Below are 11,949 nucleotides of genomic sequence, written 5' to 3'. Positions count from 1 at the left end.
TTACAAGTTCCTCAGTTGCACTAGCCATATTTCAGATACTCAAACAAGAGCCCTTTGTGGTAGATAGGGGCTACCGTGTTGAGGCTGCCATGAAGGATCCAGCTGGAGATGTTGCAGGTCTCAGCTGCAGGTGGGGTGCTCAGAAATGTGATGATATACAAAACTTGCTTTACCCAAGCTTACAGGATGCTCGTAAGACTCTTTCCTGCATCTTCCCAGTCTCAATGGTGTCCTCCTTTTCTGTAACATAGCATGTTCTTCTTACCTCAGGGTTTCATGAACACTTGGCCTATGCTTCCTCATCCTTCTAGCCCTCTTTCTACTAGGAGGCCAAAGGGCACTTGTCCAACATCCTAGGAAACCCCTCAGACCCAGGCGAGCCAGAACAGACATCCTATCTATTTTTAACATGCTGCTGCTGCTGCTGCTAAGTCGATTCAGTCGTGTCCGACTCTGTGCGACCCCACAGACAGCAGCCCACCAGGCTCCCCCGTCCCTGGGATTCTCCAGGCAAGAACACTGGAGTGGGTTGCCATTTCCTTCTCCAATGCATGAAAGTGAAAAGTGAAAGGGAAGTCGCTCAGTCATGTCCGACTCTTAGTGGCCTCATGGACTGCAGCCTATCAGGCTCCTCCATCCATGGGATTTTCCAGGCAAGAGTACTGGAGTGGGGTGCCATTGCCTTCTCTGGTTTTTAACATGGCCACCTATTAATTATCCTACTGGTCTCAGCTACAGCATCCTCCTGCAAAGCCTCCTTGGCTTTGCTACTCAAAATGCAGTCCCTAGACTAATGTGGTCCCTAGGATACTACCCTTATCCTACTTAACTGTAACTCAATGGGTTAACAAAATGCGGAGGTGATTCAGATGAACATTAATGTTGAAAAGCTTCAGCGAATCTGTCCTACCTTTCAAACCAGACCATATACAACTGTCTTATTATTTATCTCCTAACTAGAAGCTTGTACCTTTGAACCACCTGCCTCCAATTCCCCCTCATAAGTCAGTCTTTAAAAAAAAAAATCATTTATTTTTTCTTTATTTGGCTGCACCAGGTCTTGGTTGCAGCATGCTGGATATTCAGTTGCAGCAGGCAAACTCTTAGTTGTGGCATGTGGGATCTAGTTCCTTGACGAGGGATCAAACCTGGGCCCTCTGCACTGGGAGCTCAGAGTCTCAGCCACTGGACCGCCAGGAAAGTCCCCTAAGTCAAAGGCTTATCTCTACATCATTCTAGGTCCCTTGATTCTAATCACTGGTTTTCCCTGGTATATTCCTCAAAGGGAACTTGAGGTGAAACCCACTTACCAAAGAGAAGTGAACACAATATATATTCACAACACTGTGTTCTCCCTTTTGCAGCATTCATCCCAATTGTGTTATGAATTCATTAAGTATTTAATTATGCTTTTAATATCTGTCTTTCCCACTAGACTTTAGAGGCTGGGTCTTCCCTGTTTACTATAATCTTTTGTGCCTAAAGCTGTACTTGGCAAATAGCAGGCACTTATTAAACATTTTGGAAAAATGACCTAATGAACTCCTTTTATATCAGTTAATATTAATACCTCCTACTGAAAAGCTATTTACCAAGCATCTTACTATAAATTCCCATTTTATTCTCTAAAACCATGAGAAGTAGAATAGACATTTTTATTAATATCTTCTTTTAGGACTGATCAGGTGGTTCTTATATCCCAAGCTCTTTGCTAGGACCTGGGATACAGGATGTATGAGGTGGTGCTTCTCAGACTTCAGTGTGCATTCAGATCATCTGGGAACCTTTCCCCTCCCGAGTTCTTTGATTTTTACGATCATCACCCTGAATTCTTTCTCAGGTAGGCTGCCTGTCTTCACTTAGTTCCTCTACTGGGCTTTTACCTTGCTCCTTCATCTAGAACATTTCCTGTGCCACCTCATTTTGTCTAAGTTGCTGTTTGTATTTTTATGTATGTGGTAGGTTAGATCCCTATCTCAGCCTTGGAGAAGTGGCCTCTGTAGGAGGTAGCCTATGCCATCCTAGCAGGGAACACCCCTGTCATCACCCAATCTATATACTCTAGGGGTTCCCCTTAAGAGGCTGCAGGGGGTCCTTCTGTTGTGGCAGGCTGGCTATGTGGGTGGTCTGGTGGGCTTGGCTGGCCTTTAGTCTAGTTGGGTTCCAGGCCCTGCCTTGTGTAGATGCTGCTGGCTGCTGTTTAGTAGAGCCTGGTCATGAGGTGGCTCGCTGTGGGATCCTTAGGGGGCCCCGGGGCTAGTGGCTGGCTCACTGGTGGGCAGAGTCAGGAATGGCAGGTGAAGCCAGGTCCTGAGGTTAGTGGCTGATTATTAGCAGGAAGAGCTGATTCCTGAAGTCTGGCTGCAGGGCCCAGGGATCCCAGAGCTCATTTCAGATTGTCGTGGTGGGAGAGGCTGGTTCCTGATACAGTTGGTTATGGGCCTGAGGTGTCCTGAAGGTTGTGTTTTCCTGCCAGTGAAAGAGCCAGGGTCTTGCTGGTTCCAGGGCAGGGTCTGGCTTGTGTTGCAGGATCATAGTCTCCTTGCTTCTGGTTTCTGCTCCCTGGTGGCAGAGGTTGGAATAGAGGCTTATGCGGGCTCACTGGTGGGAGGGGCCACTGCCTGCCCAGGGATGTGTCCAGAGGCAGGCGTGGCTCTTCAGTCTAGACAGCCTGTCTGCAGATGATGGGTGGCCTTCCTGTCCAGTTAGTTGTTTGGCCCAAGAAGTCCCAGCACTGTTGCCTGGGGGCTGTTGGGTGGTGCCAGGGCTCAGTGCTAAAGAGCCAAGATATTTGCATCCAGTAGCAGGGTTAATGCACCAGAGTGTTCCTCAGTGTATCTGCCACTGGTGTTCACGTTCCCAGAGTGAGCCACAGCCATGCACCCCCGTATTTCTCCAGACCCCCACATTCTCCAGGAGACTCTCCAAGATCAGCATGAAGATCTGTTGCCCTGGGCCCCAGTGCATGTGGGATTTTATGTGTGCTTTCTAAAAGTGAAGCCTCTATTTCCCCCAGTCTTGTGGGGCTCCTGCAATTAAGCCCCAGTGGCCTTCAATGTCAAATGCTCTGCAGGCTTGGCTTCCTGTTGCTGGACCCCTGGGTTGGGGAGCCTGATGTGGGGCTCAGATTTCTCACTCCTGTGGGAGAACCACTGCAATATAATGATTCTCCAGCCTGTGGGTCACCTACCTTGAGAGTATGGGATTTGATGAGCCTGCGAGCATGTCCCTCCTACCCATCTCATTGTGGTTCCTTATTTATCTCTTCTGGTAGGTTCCAGTCATTTTCATCAATGGTGATCCTGCAGACGTTTGTGATTTTGGTGTGCTCACGAGAGGAGGTGAGCAGAGGGTCTTGGTGCTCTACTGTCTTGGCTGCTCTCCCAGATCACCTGGGAATCTTGTTAAAGCAAAGATTCTGAGTCAGTGTGCCTGGGAAGTAACCTGAAATTCTGTCTTTCTAACAAGTTCTCAGATGATGCTTATGGTGCTGATCCGTGACTACACTTTGAGAAGAAAGGTCTAGGTTAGTGCTTCTCACCCTTACTGCACGCTGGAATTCCCTGGCTTAGTATTAAGCTGTACATCTAATTGCTTACCAGATATCCCAGTATTAAGCTTTCGTATTATTGCTACCTCTGTCCCTTGCTCAGAGACTTTGATTTAATTGGGTTGGGATGTTCGGAAACTTCCCAGGTGGGACTTCCCTCATGGTCCAGTGGTTAAGAATCCACCTGCCAATGCAGGGGACATGGGTTCCATCCCTGGTCCAGGAAGATCCTCATGCCTAGGGGCAACTAAGTCTGTGCACCACAGCTACTGAGCCTGTGTGGCAACCAGAGAAAGCCCGCATCACAGCAAAGACCCAGTGTGGCCAAAAAAAAAAATTCTCAGGTGATTCTAATGTTTGACCAACTGGTCCAGGATAGTGGTTCTGAAACCCGAGTGTGCAACAGACTGACTCCCTGGAGGACTTGTTAAAACATATATCACCTGGGCCAACCCCAGAGTGTCTAATTCAGTACATCTGGGGTAGGACCTGAAAATTTGCATTTCTAAAACGTTCTCATGTGACGCTGACTTTGGTCTGGGTTAATACACATTAAGAAACAGAAGTCTACAAGCAGCACAGGCATATACATAGAAGAGTTGCAGTAAAATGTTGGACGTTTTAACAGTGGAATCATGTACAATGGTAGCAAGAGAGAGAAACTGGGTTCAGAAAGGGCTTCATGGAGGATGTGATGTATGAATTGGGATGAGAAAGACAACGAGGATGGGGAGAAGTGGTGGAAGAAACAATTTCAGCCAGAAAAAACATATATAAAGATATGCTGAGATGAAAGGCCAGGGGTGCCTTTTGGGGACTCCATGAAGTTTGAGATTGTGAGAATATATAAACTCAGAACAAGGTAGTCACTGTAGGACAGAAGATTTGAGCAGTGGGCTGGGACTAAGGCATGAGGGTACTATTCTTAGACTTTATTCTCAAAGCCACTGAAGGGGTAAGATCAACCTGATTGTGATGGGGGTGGGTCTAAGAAACAACAGATGGATGTAGAAGCAATGGGAACAACTCTGGGTGGAGACACAGAAGACACAATCTGGGTAGCGGGAGCCCATGAGAATACAGAGGGAAGGACTCAGCCTGTGAAGTTGGAATTATGTTGATGGCATCACCTGCTTGATGTTAGCATTGGCTAACACCTCTCTCTCACCCCAGACCAGTTTTCATTCCTTGGTGGTCGAAGCTTTGTTTTGTTTCTTGATGGGTTAGCTGATTGTAAGTTACAAGAAAAATTCTTTGATCTTCCACTGTTTTCAAGAAGGTGTATACCCTGCATGTTGCTCACTGAGTTGAGACCCAGTGCAGACTGGGCTTTTGAAGCTCTTGAGTGCTGATGTACTTTGCCTTCTTGAGAACTGTAGACTTGCTTGAACACTGACTTCCTGGTGGGTTTGGTGCTCCAGCTGACCTTGGGTGGACTCTTGGTGGTCTGGTCAGGGGATGTTGGCTCAATTGACCAAACTGACTGTGGCACTGGATAAACAAGGAGGAAAGTATTTAGGGGTGGGGTGGAGATGGGGACAGAGGAGGAGGTAAGGATCTGTGTAAGCTGGGGATATCCGGTAAGCAATTTAGACGTACAGCTCCATAGCTCAGAAGAGGGGAGTCCAGGCAGATGGTAATTTAAATAATGGGAGTGATCAGGTTATGCAGAGGGTGTACAGAGTGAAAAGACCCGGGGAGAGGTTCGTTAAAGCCATGTTCCAGATAATATCATTGGATGAAAAATACTCCTGAACCTTGAGGCCTAAAGGGACGATGATTATTTATTTTGCTCACAAATTTTCCAGCGAGATGTACAGAATTTCTTAAATCTAAGCAGGAATCACTGGGGATTTCTATCCCATGTATTTATAGATGGGGCAACATGACTGGGGGAGAGAAGTCACTTCCTAGATGGATCTGGGGCATTTTATTTATTTAAAAATTATTGAATGTTACAGTGTGATTTACACTGTTGTGTTAGTTTCAGGTGTGCAACGAAGTGATTTAGTTATATGTATATATACATCTATTATTTTTCAGGTTCTTATCCCCTTTAGGTGATTACAGAGTACTGAGTGGAATTCCCTGTGCTGCACATTAAGTAGGTCCTTGTTGATTATCTATTACATATATAGTAGTGTGTGGTGTGCCTGTTAATCTTAAATTCCTAATTTATCCCTCCCCCACCCGTCTCTTTCTCCTTCGGTAACCTTAAGTTTGTTTTCTATGTCTGTAAATCTGTTTCCGTTCTGTAAACAAGTTCACTTGTATTATTTATTTTAGGTTCTATATGCAAGTGATATCCTATGATATCTGTCTTTGGCTTACTTCATTTAGTATGATAATCTCCAGGTCCATCCATGTTGCTGAAAGTGGCCTTAGTTTATTGTTTTCTTATGGTTGTGTAATATTTCATTGTGGCAAAGAACCTGCCTGCCAATGCAGGAGACGTAAGAGACGCAGGTTCAATCCCTGAGTTGGGAAGATCCCCGGGAGAAGGGCATGGCAACCCACCCCAGTATTCTTGCCTGGAGAATCCAGTGGACAGAAGAGCCTGGTGGGCTACAGTCCATAGGGTTGCACAGACTCAGACATGACTGAAGCAACTTAGCACAGCAGACAATATTCCATTGTATACATGGACCACATCTTCTTTATCCATCAACCTGTCGGTGGACGTTCAGGTTGCTTCCATGCCCTGGCTATTGTAAATAGTGCCCCAGTGAACAGTGGGGTTGCTGTATCTTTTCAGATTAGGTTTTCCTCTGGTTATATGCCCAGGAGTGGGATTGCTAGATCATATGGTAGCTCTGTTTTCAGTGTTTTTAAGGAGCCCCTGTGCTGCTTTCCACTGTGGCTGCGCCCATTTCCATTCCCACCAGCAGTGTAGGAGGGGGTCGATCTGGGGCGTGTGGAAGTACAGTTCGCATCTATCCGGCAAGTTGCTCCAGGCTGTCAGCTGGGAGCTCGGCTGGGGGCTGTGGACCAACAGCTTCAATTCCTCTTCACCACGGGCTCTTGCTGGATGTGTGGGCTTCTTCCCAGTAGCATGCCTGGGTTCCAAGAGGGAGCATCCCAAAAGAACCAGGGATAAATTGTATTGCGTTTCACAACCTTCTCTCAGAAGTGACAGCATCTCTTCCTCGGTGGTCCCAAGGTCCACCCACGCTGAGTGAATGCAGGCCCTGCCTCTCAATGGGACGAGAGTTGAAGCCCCACACTAAGAAGGGTTGGGGAATGGGCTGTTATTGGGCCGTCTTTGGAGTATAGGTCTGCCACACTCTCTACTTCTTAGGGAAGCCTGGGGAGAGGACTGGCCCAGGTGCCCTGACTGCACATCTGGGGCACCCGCCTGTCTGTTGCTCAGGCTCCTGAAAGGGTGATCTGTCAGGCAGCAGCACCAGCGTCACTTGGGATGAGTCTGAACTGCAGAATCCCAGCCCTGCCCCGGGGCCTGTGGTCTAATAGGATGCCCAGGAGATGCATCTGCACAAAAGATTTAAGAAATATCTCTCTACGCCGCACTGGCTCATCTGGCTGCTGCTGCCTAGGGCCTCATCCCAGTTCCCAAGTGCTGCGTGAATTTCACATCATGCCTCCTTCCAAGCCTCCTACACAAGATGTGTCAGAGCCGTGGTCCACGGAGACACCTTAGAGGCAGGTGCAAGGGTTTCTGGAGCGGTGTGTGCTCGCTTCCTCTCATGCTAATCCCTGGCTGGGCTTTCAGCGAGAGCATTTTCAACATCCTTCTCCGGCAACAGGCTAGTCCCAGCTGACTGGCAGACGGGCACTTGGAGAGAGAGGGCTGCTCAGTTCATTACCTTCCTGCTCATCAGCGCAGGGCTTGCCAGAAACAGGACATACTTGAAGCCCCTTCGGGAGTCCCATTAATGCTATGGGCCAGGACGCAGGCCCTTATGCCTTCTGCTCCTGGCAACAGATGAAAAAAGTAGCTTCTGTTGTCATTTGTTAGGATCCTGTATGTGCAAGAGACATGGAAGATGACTCTTTTGGAAAAAATAAAAACCTGTAAGCCTTCTGCCTGCTAATATGCAAAGTTCAGTGGCCAATTATGCCCTCGATGGCTTGAAGATGGATGCTACTCAATTGAGCATCTCAGTCTCTGGGGTCGTTGGCTCATCAAAGATTCGTGAACTCTGATGCTGTGCCAGGCACCAGGGATGCAGCAGGGAACAGGCCACTCCTTGCACGGGGCAGAGAAATGTCAAAGCAACAAGCCACATTTGTGTACACATAGCTATATTTAAACTGGATAACCAACAAGGACCTACTCTATAGCAGAGGGAACTCTGCTCAATGTTATGTGGCAGCCACAGATCAGGGGGAGTTTGAGGGGAATGGGTACATGTATATGTATGGCTGAGTCACTCTGCTGTGCCCCTGAAGCTATCTCAACATTGTTAGTTGACTATACCCCAATACAAAATAAAAAGTTAAAGCCACATATTTGGGTTATGAGTCAGATTTTTGGTATTCAGTCTTGCTAGCCTTGTCTAAGCCCCACTTCTTCACATTCAGAGTCATGGCCCCAGGCTCTGCAGCTGTGCTCTTGTGAGGGATGAGGCTGGCAGACCCTGGGGTTTCTGTGTTTTGGCCTCTGGAGTGAGGGCCCAAGTGACCCAGCCTTGCCACTGCCTGCATCACTGCTGATGCTGGAAAGATGAGTGCCTGCCAAGGGGACGGTCCCCTTGCTGGCCTGAAGCCAGGGGTTGCTACCACACATCCATAATTCATATTCCTGCAGCCCTTGGTGCCTCTCAGAATCCATATATTTGGGCAAAATGCTCCTGGAATGCCTGAATAACCCTCAATACCAAGGACAGCTTGATGGACATAAGGGTTGGTGCTCCAAGACTTGGGCTGGCAACCTGTGTTCCCAAGGCTGGTCACCCCCTCAGCACAGTCACCTCAAGCTGCTTCTCCAAGTTCATTTGGGGACCTTGTTAAAAACAAACTCTGGCAAGAGGGTCTTCTGGGGTGGGGTTGCAGATTTGGCATGTAACATGCTTCCATGGCGGCCGTATCTGTTGGCCCAAGGACCATACTTTGACTCACATGGATCTCAGAGAGGCTGCAGACTACTGTTCTTGTAAATTTCATGCACGCAGCTGCACGTGCTGACCTGCCCCCCATCTGGCTGCTTTCAGGCCTCAGTGGCAGAGCTGGGTAGCCAGGGCAGAGATTTTCTGGGCCACAAAACTTGAAATATTTACTGTCCACCTTTATGGGAAAGGTTTGTAGACCCCCTGGCACTCAATCAAGGTGCTCTATTCATCTGGGAAATTCTCAATCCCACTGATGGGGGCCCCACCCCCAGCAAGTCTGCATTAACTGCTCCCAGTGCAGTGTGGGCAATGTGATATCTAAAGGCTCCCGGGCAGCGCACATGGGCTGCAGGTCCCTGGGGGGTTAATTGGAGCCCCATTTGGTGCCCTTGCCTCCCTCCTTCCTCTGCCCCTGTTTGGCCATGTGACTTTCATTTTTAGAGTTGGTGTTTGCAGCTGATTCTTACAGCTGCTTTGGGAGCAGATTTTGATAAGAAACTTAGGATGCACAGCTGAGTACCGTGGTCCCCCTGCCCCCAGCATATTTATATGCAAATAACCAAGAGCCTTGTTTATGAGGCTGCCTCTAAAACTGCAACGGAATTGAGAGATCTTTTTATGTTGCTTAACCTTCTGATTTTTCCCTTTGCGTTTCTGGGCACATTGCTACTCGTCTTTCATTTTCTCTCTTGCAGCCTCCAGCCCACAGGCAGCCTTTTGCTGCCTACTTATTAATCAAAGCAGATTAAGTCTCATTTTCTTATAGCTGCATTTGCTGGCAGAGGTTGGTATTTAGTGCTTGCCAGTTTCCATAGGAAAGGGCTCATCCTTCTGTGTAGCAATAAAATAAATTTTTCATAAAAACATCTTGCAAACCGAGAGGGGAAGCACATATTTGTCCTAGGTTGGAGATTATTTGAGACTTGCTACCTGATGGCTTTCTGTTTCCCCAGGGGTAGTGAGGATTTTGTAACTATCATTGCCTTTCTCCGTGTGGATATCTTCCAGAAGGAAGACTCAGATTCTTCTAGAGAAATATCTTTCTGTTACTGAACAGAACTTGGGTCCACAGCAAAGACAATCTATTGACACTGCGTTATGGTGAGAGAAAGTACAGCATTTATTGCAAACACACACACACACACACACACACACACACAAAACCACACACAAGAAAGAAGTATGGGCAGCTGATGTTCAAAAGACCTGAACTCCCCAATGGCTTTCAGAGAGGATCACAAGGCATGTGTGATCAACTTGTGCATGGTTCTCTGATCGGCCAATACAGAGGTAACACGGTGATGTTTCAGGAACCTCTGATCTCGGGTGGCCTCAGCCTGCAGCAGCTTGAAGCAGGACTTGGGTTCCCAGGCAGAGAGGTTGAGGTTGGGTTGTGGTGAGAGCACTGAATCCTAGCCACTAGACCAGTGGTCAGTGACAAGGGGCCCTGGCCCTTCAGCTTGGCAGAAAAGAATTTCCACAAAGATGGAAAGTCGTGACGCATGTAGAGTATTTATTAAGAGGAAAAAAGAGTACAGTAGGTGTGGATAGACATACAGAAGGACTCAGAGAGAGAGAGAGAGAGAGAGAGAGTCCCTGAGTTTTGCCTTTTTGGTAGTTTGAATTACTTTTGTGGGGTATTTCTTCTGGATTTCCTTTGGCCATTTTGATTTACGTGGTTCACAGTCTGTATTTGGTATACATCTCAGGATCCTCCCATGTGTGCGCATACACCTCTTAGCCAAGATGGATTCTGCTGCAAAGGCCTTTGGGTAGAGCATCCCTTGACATCACTCCTCGACCTTCAAGGAGCCTTTCTGTGCATGTGCGGTCGGGAGGTATTCTGACTTGGAAAATGAGAAATATGTGATCTGGGCAGGACCCAGCCTCCTCCCTGCATTGTCTTGCTGTTCTCATCCTGGAGTTTCTGTCCACAGGGCATGGATCTCCAGTCGCTTTACCCTGGGGAGGGTTGCATCAGTGTCCTTCCTTGCCTCCATTCTCAACCTTCTAGTCCCATCCAGGCTGGGGTCTACATGCTGGTGGTTAGCCTGCACTTCACCTCTTCCACCTGAGTGAGGGCTGGGTTTGGCATCTGCAAAACCAATCAAGGACGTGGCTCAGGATATTATCTATGGCCCTAAAGGAGGAACTAAAAGTTCTTGATTTTGTTTCATGGCTCAGCTATTACTCATGTATCTTTCTCGACTGTTTTCCTTTGTTTCTGCATTTTCTCACCTCTGACTGAATTTGCTCTTTGGAACTCAGGGGGAAGGCCCAGAAGACTACAGTCTCTCTCTAAACAAGAGGCAGGAGACCTGCGGAGATTTGTCCCCAGGAAGGCGCTGCAGGGTCCAGCTCAGTTTCATTTCAGAGTCTCAAAGGATGCTTCTCTGGTGATGGCACTATCGCATTACCCTTATTCCAACCTCATCCCTGATTCTACCCAGAAGAGTTTCCTTTGAGTCTCAGGTGGCAAAGAGACGCTCTAGGGTGAGCATTGCTGATTCAATGAACATGAGTTTAAGCAAGCTCCAGGAATTGGTGATGGACAGGGAAGCCTGGCGTGCTGCAGTCAATGGGGTCACAAATAGTTAGACATGACTGAGCGGCCGAACTGAACTGAGGACGATCTGACACAGCCCCAGAAGGAAGGGGCCCTTCTGTGCCCTTTGGACAGACCAAAGCTTTAAGGCAAAGTCCTCTTTAAGACTTTTAAAATCCAGGGTGTGATTCTCAAGCCTGATCGCACTTTAGAACCATTTAGAGGCTTTTAAAAGTGCCTGTAGCCAGACCCTAGGCCCCCAGATGCTGATGTGTTGGTCTAGGGTGTGGCATGGGCAATGGTACATTTTTCACATTTTGTTTTGAAATAATTTAGACCTTCAAAAAGAAGCAAAAATGTACAAAGGATTCCTGTGTATTCTTACCCAGCTTTTCCAAATGTTTGTAAATTGTGTAACCACAAAACCATGATCAAACCCAGGAAATTAGCACTGGTATGTGTTCCACTGATGCGTGATCTGTTCTGCAGACCTGACTCAAATTTCCCCCGGCGTCCCACTCATGTTCTTTTCCAGGATCCCATGTTGCATTTAGTTGTCGTATCAAGAAATCTTATTCTCCTTTAATCTGGGATAGCTCCTCCATCTTTCTCTTGACCTCAATATCTTGGAAACATCAGTTCAGTTCAGTTGCTCAGTCATGTCCGATTCTTTGCGACCCCATGAATTGCAGCACGCCAGGCCTCCCTGTCCATCACCAACTCCCGGACTTCACTCAAACTCATGTCCATCGAGTCAGTGATGCCATCCAGCCATCTCATCCTCT

Source organism: Bos taurus, chromosome 13 (genome assembly GCF_002263795.3).
Source record: "Bos taurus isolate L1 Dominette 01449 registration number 42190680 breed Hereford chromosome 13, ARS-UCD2.0, whole genome shotgun sequence".
NCBI lineage: Eukaryota > Metazoa > Chordata > Mammalia > Artiodactyla > Bovidae > Bos > Bos taurus.
Note: the sequence above shows the minus strand (reverse complement) of the source record.